This window comes from Juglans regia, chromosome 10, assembly GCF_001411555.2.
Source record: "Juglans regia cultivar Chandler chromosome 10, Walnut 2.0, whole genome shotgun sequence".
Classification (NCBI taxonomy): domain Eukaryota; kingdom Viridiplantae; phylum Streptophyta; class Magnoliopsida; order Fagales; family Juglandaceae; genus Juglans; species Juglans regia.
The window spans coordinates 10147975-10161550 of NC_049910.1; positions in this window are offsets into that span (position 1 = coordinate 10147975).

A 13576-nucleotide genomic window follows, 5' to 3' on the forward strand; every position below is an offset into this window, starting at 1 on the left:
TGCTGATATCTTAGTTCGAGCAAGCTTTTCTTTATTTGAAATGTTTGAAAAGTGATCTAATAACATTTGATAGAATTATAATTGTCTCGATGATGGATTAATAATGAAACTTAAAACACTAAAAAATTTAAAAGAATTCAATGAGAGAGAAAAAGTATGAAAAAATCTAAGAAAACACTGAATTAATAGAAAAAATAATCTACGAATTTATATGCAAAATACACAAATTTGAATTAATATGATTAATTTCAGAAGCCGGGCTTAAATTACTTAAAAATTAGATTTTATAGAGATTTTGCAAGTAAAATCAAAATCCTACTTGTTATATAAAATTAAAATACATGATTAAACAAGAAGGAAAAAGTATTTCTCAAGAAAAACGAAAAAGAGCTACAAATCAAGGTTGGAAATAAGAAAGGAAAATATTCAGTACGAGCTGGTTGAAATTTGTTGTATTTTTCTCAGGAAAATCAAAATATTATAAAAATTAAAATTAAAAAAGGTGGGAAAGAGAGAGAGAAAAGTAAGAAGGAAAAAGCATAAATTGAGGCCTTATCCAGACAGGATTGATGCTTTTTGGTGAAAGATGATATTGGCATTCGATATTGGGAAATGTGGTGTTTGTTACTTTACATCACTGATCTTAGGAGACTTTAATATCAGTCATAATATGGTTTGTAGCATGTAGGAGGAATCTTCTAGATTAAGCTCAGATGAATGAGCTGAAAATGTTCTTTTATGTCAAAAAGAGACAATTAAGTAGGTTCTGGATTCTTAGTTAGTTTGAGTGTTATTAATCGACAGTATTTAGGTTGTGGGGGCAGGGTTTGGGAGTGAATAACCAGTAATAACCTCAAGTTTGATAGGATAACTTCGACTATTCTACTTTTGAATGTTTCTAGTACTTCACATTGTGAAAAGAAAAACAAAAGGAGTTGTGGCATTGGCTGAAAAAGCTTAAGCCATGCATTATGGCTTCATATAGTTGTAATGAACATTTCAACACTTACAGGTAGGTTTAAAATTTTGTGGGTCATCGGTTTTAGGTTAAATTAGGCTATTCTTGAAGCTTCAATTCTCTGTTTGAATCTGTCTCTAGACCACTATTACTGTGATTGGTCTTATATGCGATCTCTATAATATCTTTGCATGGTGAAGTCTTATGGCATGGGTTCAAATCCTAACGTACAGTTGACCATGCATGTGTGTACATGTATATATTGGGAATTTCGTTGGGAGGTGAGGACTAGTTAGTGAATGAGATTGGTATTATGTGAATATATTACCAAGAGAATGGTACGTAGTAAGTCATCTGGCCGTGTAATGATTCCTCTAATTATGCATATGTTACAGGTGGGTGAATGTTTGATGTACTCTTGCAGATAAGTTCATGTGTATACAATCTGAACATTTAAGCAGGTGTATAATGTTTTTAATGGATAAAAAGCATGCCTTCACATGACTTACGTAAGGAAACCTAATGTGACAGTAGACCCAATAGTATGTTTTACTTACCTTGCAAACCTTCATGCTAGTTTGTAGGGGGGGTTGTTGTCGATTTGAGATCATCCAACTCAGCTGCAGCTTTGAATGAATAAGCTTTCCTCTTAGAGAATGGTTTCTGTGCGTACCTGTGGAATTCTAAATGTTGTTTTCTGGACTTAACTCTATGCCTGTTAATTACCTGTAAGTTTTGTATTGTGCCGATATGGAGGCTGGCATCAATAATAGATTGCTCGTATGCTTACCATTAAACGGGAAAGGGAGATTGAGGAGGGAATTAACAAGAGGCTGTCAAGAAAGTTGGACCGGAAATGGAAGAAAAGCATTGTTGTCAGACCGCCTCCATCCTTGAAGAAGTTGCAAGAGGAAGAAGCAGCAGCAGAAGCTGAGAAATCTGCTTGAGCTTGTAGCATTGCAAGGGATACGATTTCCTTTCATGGGTTAGAGTGTTGTTATTTTTTTTCTTTTCCTCTTTTGTTTTTTGTGTAATTGTCATATTCTTCATAGTACAATGTACTAATGTGTTTCCTCCAACCACCCTCAAATTTTATTGTTTTTTTAATATAGAGATTTAGGTAGTTTCATTGTGTATCTGTTTGGTACATAGGAATCATGGGAAGTAAGCTTGACCTGTTACCTTGTATACTGCCTCGTCCTTAGTTCACTTTCCCCATCGTTGTTGAGGCATTTTCCCTTACAATAATGGCTGCATAATAATTCACGCAGGCCAAGTGGTTTAACTTGTGATCAGTTTATGGCTTTAGCTGCCTTAGTTGCCATAGATATATTGCGACTGGCCAGCAGAGGAACGAGATATATTTTGTATCTCACCATTATCATTCCGAAATAAGAGAACACGAGATGATAAGATGGAGAACATATCCTCGAAGAGCAATACTACTTTTAATCCTAAAGTCTGCCATCCTAAGTCACACTTGTTGCTGTGGTACATTTTAAGTGATTTGTTTTCATTCAACTACGTAATTGGTAATCACTTAAAATGTGCCCTATAATAAGTGTGATTAGGAGTGACAAGTTGAACGGAAGGATCCCTTATCCTCCTATCATATGTCGTGTGAAATAGATGGTAAAGTCGCTGGCTTCAACTATATATGTGAGATTAGGAAACAAGAACATAACAAGTCGACCAAGATCTGCTGCCCATGTAGTGTTTGCCTCTTATTCAAGTATCTCTCTTCATCTGATATTTCCCACTACTTTCTGGTGCTGACTAGGCTAGAAAAGCATGCATGCCCATTATAGTCAATTGGAAGACTCTTGAATCGACAATTTTTGCTTGTGGATGGGAAATCTTGCGAGTTTGTTTTGAGGGTTCTAATTAAAGTAGATGTTTAAAATCGAAAATGGACTTTGCGGTTAATCTATGGTTGAATACATATGCTGTCTTTTTCGCCCCTCTAAAATATGTTTCGAATCAGTTTATTGGTGCTATATTGGATTTCAACCATCAAGATCCGAGCATAAAATGTAATATGTATCGGGTTCAGATCAGTATGTGTTTCCACCGAAGATCAAAGACGAGCTTGGAGGGGAAAACAAAACAGAACAAGCCCAACTGTTATCCATTTCGGGTGTTCTGTATTCAAATTTCTTTCTTACCTACTCCAAATCTGGGTTCAGTATAGAGCACATTAAAAATCAATTAAAAGCATCCAATAATCTGATGTATTCAAGATCTGAGATGATCCTTCTATTTCCACTCCTGTCTTTGCATGCAGCATTTTTTTTAATCTCCAAGCTTTATTTCCATTTCACGACCAACCAACTCAGATATTCATGCACCAACCTGGATAATGGCGATCCATCTCTCAATCAGACATCATCCATAACATATACAACAATCACTTATCTTCATATAGAGTAAATCTTAGAACCGGTCGGGCTGTTTTACTCCAAACAACAGCCCTCCAAGGGGTGACCTCCACGTAGGCCTAACACTTAGGAGATGTTTGGATTCGAAGATGACTTGAAATGACTTGAGATGAGCTGAGATGAGTTGAGATGGATTGTGAATAGTAATGAGATGAGTTGTGAATAGTAGTGAAATTTATGAGTTAAAGTTGCTGAATAGTAATGAATAGTAGTGAGATGAGTTGAGATGAGTTGAGATGACTTGTGAATCCAAACAAGCCCTAATCTATCATGTGCCCCACCGTAGGAGAAACGAAAAGAAAACGCATCCCCTCATCGTGATTTCTCTCCCACTGCAGGATAGACGAAAAACAAACTCAGACGACGGATAGAGGCAACATTGAAGTAAGACCAGCTTGGCTTTGACCCATTAACCATCCTTGCAAAAAAGGAAGCTCCCAACCACTTGGGTCTCAGCGAGGTACAAGATGAGGAAATTGCCCATACCCAAGAAGATCCAAGCGATTTGGAATATGCTCCTAGCTAACTAAACCCTCGCCAGGTGGTAAGAAAACTCAAAGGCAACAAAGCAAAAGATATTCCTACACAAGAAGGTCAATATGGACAGCAAGTGCAAGTTGTCATGTCTTAAAATTGTAAGTTTGTGTAAGAAGTCTAGAGGGAGACTCAGATTCACAAGTCTTCAAAGCTTACTGTACCTTCGATTGTAACAGGGAGAAAAATCAACTTTTGGTTTCAATGATTTTTTTTTCTTTCCAGAGAGAAGCATGTGTTAAAGCATGGTCTGTTTCAAATAAAAAGAGATGCTTTCAAATAATAATAATAATAAAAAAAAAACAGAACAAGATTTTAGAGTCTAGGCACTGCAATGGCAACAGAGCATGTGCCAAGATTTTCTAATTTTTCCTTGTGCAAGAAACTTTTCTAGGAAGAAGTTGGAGATGGAGATGGATTTGTCGCATGCTCAATTGGGCCTCTAATTTTCTAATTTTTCCTTGTTCAACAGCATGGATTTACCATGGTGGGCGACTGCGATAGGAGTAGAAGTACTTCAGAAAGCAATGAACGTAAGGGTCCAGATGAATAATCCATTGCGATGTACTTTTTTGACTTAATGTGAACTAAACCATGTGTCAAAATATAATCGGTGTCTGCTATTGGTTGAAAAATAGCCCAACCACTCCAAAGCGGCTCTCCTTCATATAAGGTTCAGAAAAAGAAAAGAAAAGAAAAACGTAACAGTGCTTGGAAGTTTTGTTTCAACATGGTAGAAGGGTATGAGGCTATTTTACAACATTAGTGCAATACTTTACGGTACGCTTTTCGCCTATCTTATACATTGCTTAACATTTTACGATAAGCCTTATTACTTGTTCTATTTCTCATTTAGGAGTTGCTTGTTTTGAACGGGAAATTGTGCCATTCTTTCACTTTACTAACTGCAAATCATCATTGAAAATTAAAAAAAGTGATAATTAGTAGGATTGTTCATCTCGGTTCCAACATAGAAATTTGGGTATATCCGGACTGGAATCCGAGTTTCAAATTCGGGCCAGAACCCAGATCAGGTTAGCCCGAATCAGATCAGGACTGGAACCGGATGAATTCGGGTTTTAAATCTGGGACTTGGTTTTCCTTTTTTTTATTATTTATTTAATATTTTACAGAGCCACATGTAACATCATCGGTACTCATCCAGAAGATGCGGATGGATGATACATGGTGAGATATAAGTGGAAGGTTAAAAAGCCAATGAAGAATAGCAAAAAGGAAATTGATCGGTCTTTGTCTCATCAGAGGCTGTCGATTACTTATAAGGTTACATTGCCATGATCGTACGGTCAGTAGAGGCCCAGACTGAATTAAAAGTGTCAGATACCTGGTACGTGCGGTGCCTCTATATAATCCCTTTGCAATAAAATAAACGTGTTACACATACCAATAAACTTGTAAAAAAAACTAAAATAAAGCATGTGCAAACTGCACAATAAATCTAAAACTTTAAATGTGTATAATATTATGATTGTATGAAAAAAAAGGGTTCGGATTTAAAACCCAGTACCCAGACTGGGTGTACTCCGGTTTTGGCCCAGAATCCAGAATTGAAATCTGATTTTCCGAGTTCTGGACTAGGCCGAGAAAAAATCTGGCCTGGATGAATAGTCCTAATAATTAGCTAGCTTGAAGTGAGAAATAATTTGTACAAGTCTTAAATAGATAAACCACATGCAAACCCTTGTAAAAAAGTAGACCACACATTAAAAAAGTATAAAAAAAATTATTCTCTATTAGTGTGACCTACTTTTTAACAAAAAGAAACTTATCTATTTGAGACTTGTACCTAGCATTAGTCACTGAAATTGATTTTAAAGCTAGATTGTGCAAATGGATTAGGGCTTGTATATTGGTTGTTGGCGCCGTTTGTAGGATTGACTTTTCATTATTTTCGATAACGGTAGGAGGATGATTCTCTGGCTCACAATATCTTCTCTTGAAAATATCAGATAAGTTCCTGCACCTTTCATTTATTATTTTATTTCGAAAGTATTGTTAGAACAAATCGGATATATATATACACACACACACATATGGGGACCCAAGAAAAGGGGGGCGTGCACTATGAACGTGCACCAAGCACTAGGTATGTCCGCGACGTACGCCATGCACAAGCACGTAATGTGCATGGTCCCGTACGCCAATTTGTGAAAGACACGGCACGATCCCTTGTTGTGCATGGCAGGCTTGTTGCCCACCACCTCTGTGAGTGGTGCGACACAGTCTCAGTCACTAGGTCGCCACAACTAAGCCCGTTGGTGCTTTCTGTCTTCGAAGAGGTGCTTCCCGCCCAATGGCAAAGCCAGATTCGAGGAACAGAGGCATGGATTAGTACACATTGCGGGCAGCGCCACCCACCAGCAAGTTGCTAGCGAGCCAGTTAGCAATTGCCACATGGCTCGCCGGCGGCCTCTGTCCCTAGAACAGTGGCCCTCTTCCCCATAGCTCTGCCCGCTGCATAACCCTACAAGCTGTCATCGACTGCACCATGTACATTGTCGAAAGCCAGAAGTCAAGTGTCTGTGTGCTAGCAGAACTATCGCCAGCCACCACCTGAGATGTCGACTTCTTCTGCAATAGCGCACTGTGCGACCCCGAGAGAGCCAGCTCGAGCACACCTAGCTCGTTGGCTTATTTTGTCACCGGCATGGTAGTCCCCGACCACGGTACTCGCCACTGAAGTTCCTCGCCCCTAGTACTCTCCCACAGGATGTTCCTCACCATTCCCTCATCGCCAAGCATAGTTCTATACAAGATCGGTGACAACCGTGAGCTAATGAGGTCAACAACGGTCATCATTGAGCTCGCCAGCTTCTTCTGCCACCAACATGATGGCTCTCAACCACGATGATGTCCCTTGCCAACAACACAGATGCTTTTCTTGCTGGAGAAGCTTTTCGCCAACATTGTGGAAACATTGCACATCTTGGATGCTTCATCGCCACCCTCACCAACTGTGTCCATCTTGGATACTCCATTGCCCACGGAGACAACCTCAAGCAACCCACGGGGGCAGTCAATTGAGAGGAGGTGAGCAAAAACACACTGACAGATCACACAACTGAATGTGGCAAGCAGAGGTGGCAACCAACAGCACATGTGTATAGGGATAGACTACTAGCTTCATGGCAAGCAAAGGTGGCAAGCAACAAATGGGTGGACAACCATTCCATGATAGGCAAATGAATGTGGCGAGCAAATTAGGTGAGCAACCGACCGTGTAGACAATATCTCCTAGCCTCTCCATTGTCTTGCTAGTTGCGCTCGGGACAACATCTCACAGCCCCATGGTGACCAAGGTTTCACCCCACGGGAGCTCCCAGCCTGCGATCTACAAGGGAACCTTCTCGCCACTCGCACTAGTTCTCGCCACAGAAGCACCTCGCCACTATTCACCATGAAGCTTCCTCGTATCCTCCCCCAAGCTCGCCAAGGAAGATGGCAGGAGGACATCTCGCCAGTCTCACCTGAGCAACTCACACGACCTTGGCCGTGGACAACCACTCCAAGGCGGGCAACTCACTATAGCGGGAAAGATGGCAGTACACTTTGATTGCTAGTTATAATCTACTGGAAGTGACGATTCACACAAGGAAATGATACCTAGGGACGAACAACTTCCATTACACAAAAAATTACTCTGGTTTGTCTTTTTCAAACTCACTATTTTAATTTATGTTTACTAACAAATTTAATTTTTGGAGATTTTTTCCACCAAAACTATTATTTGTTTTCTCTTTTAAATTAATATACACTACACCAAATCTTGTTATTTCCCAAGAGGGGGTGCGGTCGAAAAAAGTGTATACTTCATGGGAAAAGATCTATTTCCCACTAATTTTTGTCGTGGGAGACTCGTGAAATAAAACGGGTGGGGAAAGATGCTTTTTCCACTAAATTTTGATTTCATGGGTAAAACCACCCTTTTTGCCATGAATGAACGATGGATAAAGCATTTTAACTTCGTGGCAAATAAGTTCACTAGCATCAACTCGTGGTCAGCAATAACGTCATTATCCATGGCAGTAGTTTGTGGAAAATCTACTATATCCATAAATTTACTTCTTGGCAAAAGTCATGTATTTTAAGTTTTACCCACCAATTTATTCGTGGGAAAAAATTACTTCGGATGGTGACTTCTGGTGGAAATATGGTATTCTCACCACAATTAATTGGTGGAAAAAGAGCACTTGCTATGAATTGAAGTGATTGTAAATAGTTATTGCGGGTTAACCTCATTTCGTAGCAAAAGCGATTATTACTATATCCCACGAGTGTTATTTCATGGCAAAAGAAGTTTTTTCATTACAATTGTCCATGGGAATAAATTTTTTTTACTCAGTTTTGTTAATTATTTTCCATCAATGTCATCGGTCAAAAAAGATAATTACCCAGGAATAATAGTCGTGGGAAATACAATTGTTTCATTAACATGTTTTCCCACCAAATCAACTCTTCTTAAAAAGTTTTTACTGATTAATGTCTGCCACTATGAAAAAAATCGGTTTCCTGCCAATCAATCCCACAAATAATCCAACCAAAAATCATCTCTTCCTACATTTATCCCACAAATAGGCCTGTATTGAACCTCTCTCAACACAATAATCCATCAACAAATGTAACCAATACCCAAAAAACTAATCCAACCAAAAATTCAGATTACCAACATATATTATACATAATTAATGTGGTGCCCCCGACCCCCATGTAAGGAAACAAGGGAATCGAGATGCCAGGATGATGACAACATGGTTATGCATCCCAACAATAGTGCCAAGTGTGTGTACATGCAATAGTGTACAATAAAAATGCAGCGGATAATTAAGTCGACTAAGTACCAGAATTTAAAGACAATTTAAATATTAGTAAAAGTGGTTTAAAAAGTTATACAGTTATTCAAAATAAATATATTACAAGTCTCAATAAAACGAGTGATACAAAATCACTTCTCGGGCAGAGCCGAATCCCCAGGCTCACCCTCACCTTTATCTGCATCAAAATCTGCGTTACCACAAAATGGTACTGCAGGTAAGTATAAACCAAACAACCACGAGATATAAATGTATTAATGCAACCAACATGCATGCATATGATGCAATATGCATTATTCTCAAAACATCATTTTCTTCGAAAATGAGTATTTTCCAACACACACCAAAATCCCATTTGTCCCCCAGAAAATGATCACACAATTTACAAAATCCAACACACGCTATTTTCCCAGAAAAATAGTCCATTTTACCGTATGCACCATGATATCCCCTAAGGTTATCCGCACACCCTGACTTTGTAGCGATGCCCAGTTCCGTGCCCAGCGCGTACGTGGCCAAGCGTCCTCTAGTCCCCGCTAGCAGAAGGACTACTGAGTCGGCACGAGACCATCTCGTCCGATCCCATTGTAGCCCGGCGACAATCCAGGGGACGTCACTCAGTATATTACGCTCCCGAGTGACCAGAGGAGCCAACCGAGATAATGCCCCATCTCGACTTAGGGTCGTGATACACACGCACCCAAAAATCCTTTCACATGAAAACCCAGTTTTCAATAAACACATGAACATGAATGAAATACACGAAAGTCCAGTTTCCTTTACAAACATGATCTTGCGTGCAATTATGCAATGTACATGAACAACACAATTCCCAACCAACAATTCAGCATAGCCCAAATCACACAAACAAGCTTCCCCCACTAATCCATCCGACCCCCGTACTCCTCGGATTCAGTCTGGCAAAACCAACCAAACAGTTCACAATAATGAGTTAGTGCAAAAATACATTTAAATTACAAGAGATCTTTGGAAAATACTTACAGTGCTATTTTATAATTTCCGGAGGATCACGAATGTGCAAAAAGTGGCAACACAACTACAGAACTGTACCAAATGCACTGTGGCCGTGGGTCTCAAAGACCCACTTTTGAACGGTTGCAAACGAAGACCCGAGATTGATAGGGTAGGGCTTTGGGATGTCGGTGAAGCTAGTGGTGGTGGTGGTTGGCCGTGGGTGGCGGCGTAAAGGGTTATTGAAGACCAAAAATACCCAAATAAAAAATGTTGATGAATGTGCTTCACCGGTGACGGATCGGAGCTGGGGTTGGGTGCATTGGGTTGCTAGGAGGTCGAGGATGAAGTGGTGAAGAAATGGTGGCCGGTGGTGGTGCGACAGTGGCGCTGGAGTGAAGAGAGCGCCGCGGCTTGGTGTGGTGCATGGGGGCTATCGGCAGCGAGTTAGAGGCTGAGACTGGTGGGGTGGTGTCGTCGGCCTGTGGGAGAGCGAATGGGCTGGGCGGTGTCGCGCACGGCGGCGCTCGGCTGTGGCTGGGTGGAGAAGGAGAAGCACACGGGGAGAGAGAGGATGGACGCGTAGCGCGCGGGAGTCCAGGGAAAGAAGAAAGAAAAGAAGAAAAAGAAAAGAAAAAAAGAAAGAAAAAGAGAGGAAAGAGAAAATGGAGGGAAAAAATGAAGTCCAATCCTCACATCTTGGGTCACAAAAATGATCAAACGGCAATGATTTCAAAACAGCAAGTAAAATAAAATAATTCAAACGTAATGATTAAAATGAAAATAAATAATTAAACCTAACAATAAGTTAATTTAATATGAAAAGAAATTTAAATGCCTAACAATAATTACTTATAAGAAAGCACTTCAAAATTAATTTTCACAAAATTAAAATCATAAAAATAAACCCACTAAAAATCCAACCAATCTTAAAACAAAAGAATAAATTTCTAAATAAATAAATAATAATCCTTCAGTAAAAATACACTAAATTACGGGATGTTACAATTAATATTGTACATTACAAATTTGTCCACTGGGTTAACCAGTCAATTAAGGCCATCAAAATACAATTATGTTTGTAAATATAACCAAAGTATAGCCCAAATGCATGGATGATATGTTTGGGACTAAAAGACATCACTGTAGTAAACCTCTCATGTGACAGTAATGCTGATTCACTGTGGCAGTCTTCATTCTTGAAAACATCATTAATATTCCCCTCTTGATCCACAAAGCATGGTGTCCTAAAATCCACTTGAAAAAATTGTCATCCATGCTTAACTGTATTAGCCAATAGAAAACATTTATTTAAGGCAAATGTAGTAGTTAGAACATTACAATAGCCATTACCAAAGGTAAATTACAGCAAATAGTTAACAATTATATTAAAGAACTGGCCAAATAAAAGCTGACGTCTTTCTTCTGAATCCCCATTATTTCATACACCAATTCCTAAGTCTGGCCATTCATGTTGGGAGTTGATGGGAAATGTTTCTGATGAGAACTATGTCCATTGATATTAATACTTATATGGCTAAGGAAGTGACATGGGCTGGGAAGCTTACTAATGATATCAAGAGTTGAATCACAAATAATGAGGCTTAATTATCCATATAAGTTTTGTTGTAACATGTTGTACACATGTTTAATTATTTTCATAGTGCATTAATCACAAATCATGAAGCTTCCCAAAAAGAATATCTTAGGGTCATGCATGGAAAATGCCAAATGTCGTGGGAGTTGAATCTCAAAATAATTTCGAGCAAGTTGGTAGATATATATGCTTTTTTTGATGAGTAATAAGTTATTGTATTCATATAAAGCATGGAAGTATATATATATATATATTTAGACACATACATATATATATATATATCTACAACTTTTATGCTATTTTAAATACTATAGTGACGTATACATGATGATTTCTTCAATTTATTCTGCTATAGCAGAATACTTGGTCCTACCCATCACTACATTTTTCTTGTCAATTAGTTATGGTTCTTATGGCTGACAAGTCATCAAGCATGGACCAAATTAGGAAAAACAGATCATCATGCATGGCTAATCTGGGTGACTTAATGCAGATAATTAAAGCATGCATGGAATAGTCTTTGAGCTTGGTGCCCCCACAAACCAACTAGTTTAAACCAACCAAACCACCCAATGACTTACAAATTATTTTAGTTAAGTATTTGTAAATGTCAATAACAACCAATCATGAATTTTCTAACACCTACCATCATCAACATAATAACCACAAGTCTCTTCGGGATAATAGAATAAAGTTATGAAACTATATCTTTTTTACATGGCCATTAGTCTCATGTAACTTTGGCTCAACTATCAATATATATACACATCTATATATAATGTAAACTTTACTACTGACCATGTCCGAAATGTATATTTGAATTACAACCTGAATGTAACATGTGAACATTATATCTACTGAGAGAGAGACCAAAATAAAGTTATATTCTAACCAGAGTGCATATCCAACTAGTTTGAAGTTGGTCTAAGCAACTTGAGAACCATAGTCTTATAATAAGATGGGAATAACACTAACCAAACTCCATTCTACACCTTAACACCTTCAGATATGTGCCAACAAGGATGTAGTATGAGAAGTCATCCACCATGTAGACAAGCATGATTAACTTGAATCAAAATTAGGAAATGGGCTGAAAAATTTATACTTACTGCTATCAAATCCTTCCAATGCAAATGTTGCCAGCAACCTTAACTTATTGTATCTCCACCAACTAATGTTCTATCATTCCATCAATTTTCCAGTTAAGTTATACTTGAGACAGCTTAAACCTACATACAATGAAAGCAAAAATCATATTAGCCCACGTGGTCTGGTTTAATATATACACAGTCTACAAAACTAAGAATAATATGCAAAAATTATAGCCAGGAATTACCCATTCATAACCACAAGTCTCTCTAAAGTAGCAAGACATTCAAAAGTCATTGACTTACATGTCATAACCCAATACAAAACGCTAGCAAAAAATAGACTAAAACTCCTGTTAATTTTCTTGCACTGGGTCTAACATACCCTACCTAACAAACCCCAATGGCTATTGGACTGTTTTCATCCATAAAAAAAATCCACAAAAAAAGTTCACAAAAAATATATACTGGACTTGGGATGCCTAAACATCTTGCTGAGTCTCTCTATGAGACTCAGTATTTTTCTCCAACTCTGCTACTCAAAAGTTCATTTCTTTCTCGTATTTAGAAAAATTCCTCCTCAAAGCCACAATATAAGCCATCATCTGGTCTAGTTTGGCCTTATACATTTCCGCATCACTCTTATTCCGTTCATTTTCCTCCGCTAGACTCATAAAAGCTTTGTTCTTCTTCATTGAAGGAGAGGGGTCAGGAATGACCATGTGCCCCATCCCTTGTGCGTACCCTGATTTGAACCCTAACACGTCTTTGAAAATGTCAGCCGCCGCTTCATCATAGTCCTCTTAGGGTTCTTTTTCATTCAATCTCTCCACCATGATATTTTGAAAATAATATGAAAGAAAATCAAATATCCTGTTAATTTTGATCTAATTTATAGTCTAACACAAGTTAATTCAAACACAAGTATTTCCCAATAATTGTGTTCAGTTGTGACATTCAACAATTTGCCCTTCCGTGCTGACCAATGTGTTAGTTTATAGAAATCGACCATATTTGGTGTTGTCTTCTGCTGCCACACATCATTAACCATATATGTTAATATTGAAGTATCTTCATATTTATAATACTCACTAAATACATCATAAAATGCACACACATTCTGTTCTAAAATCCTTACAAAGGATTTCCTCTCGCTG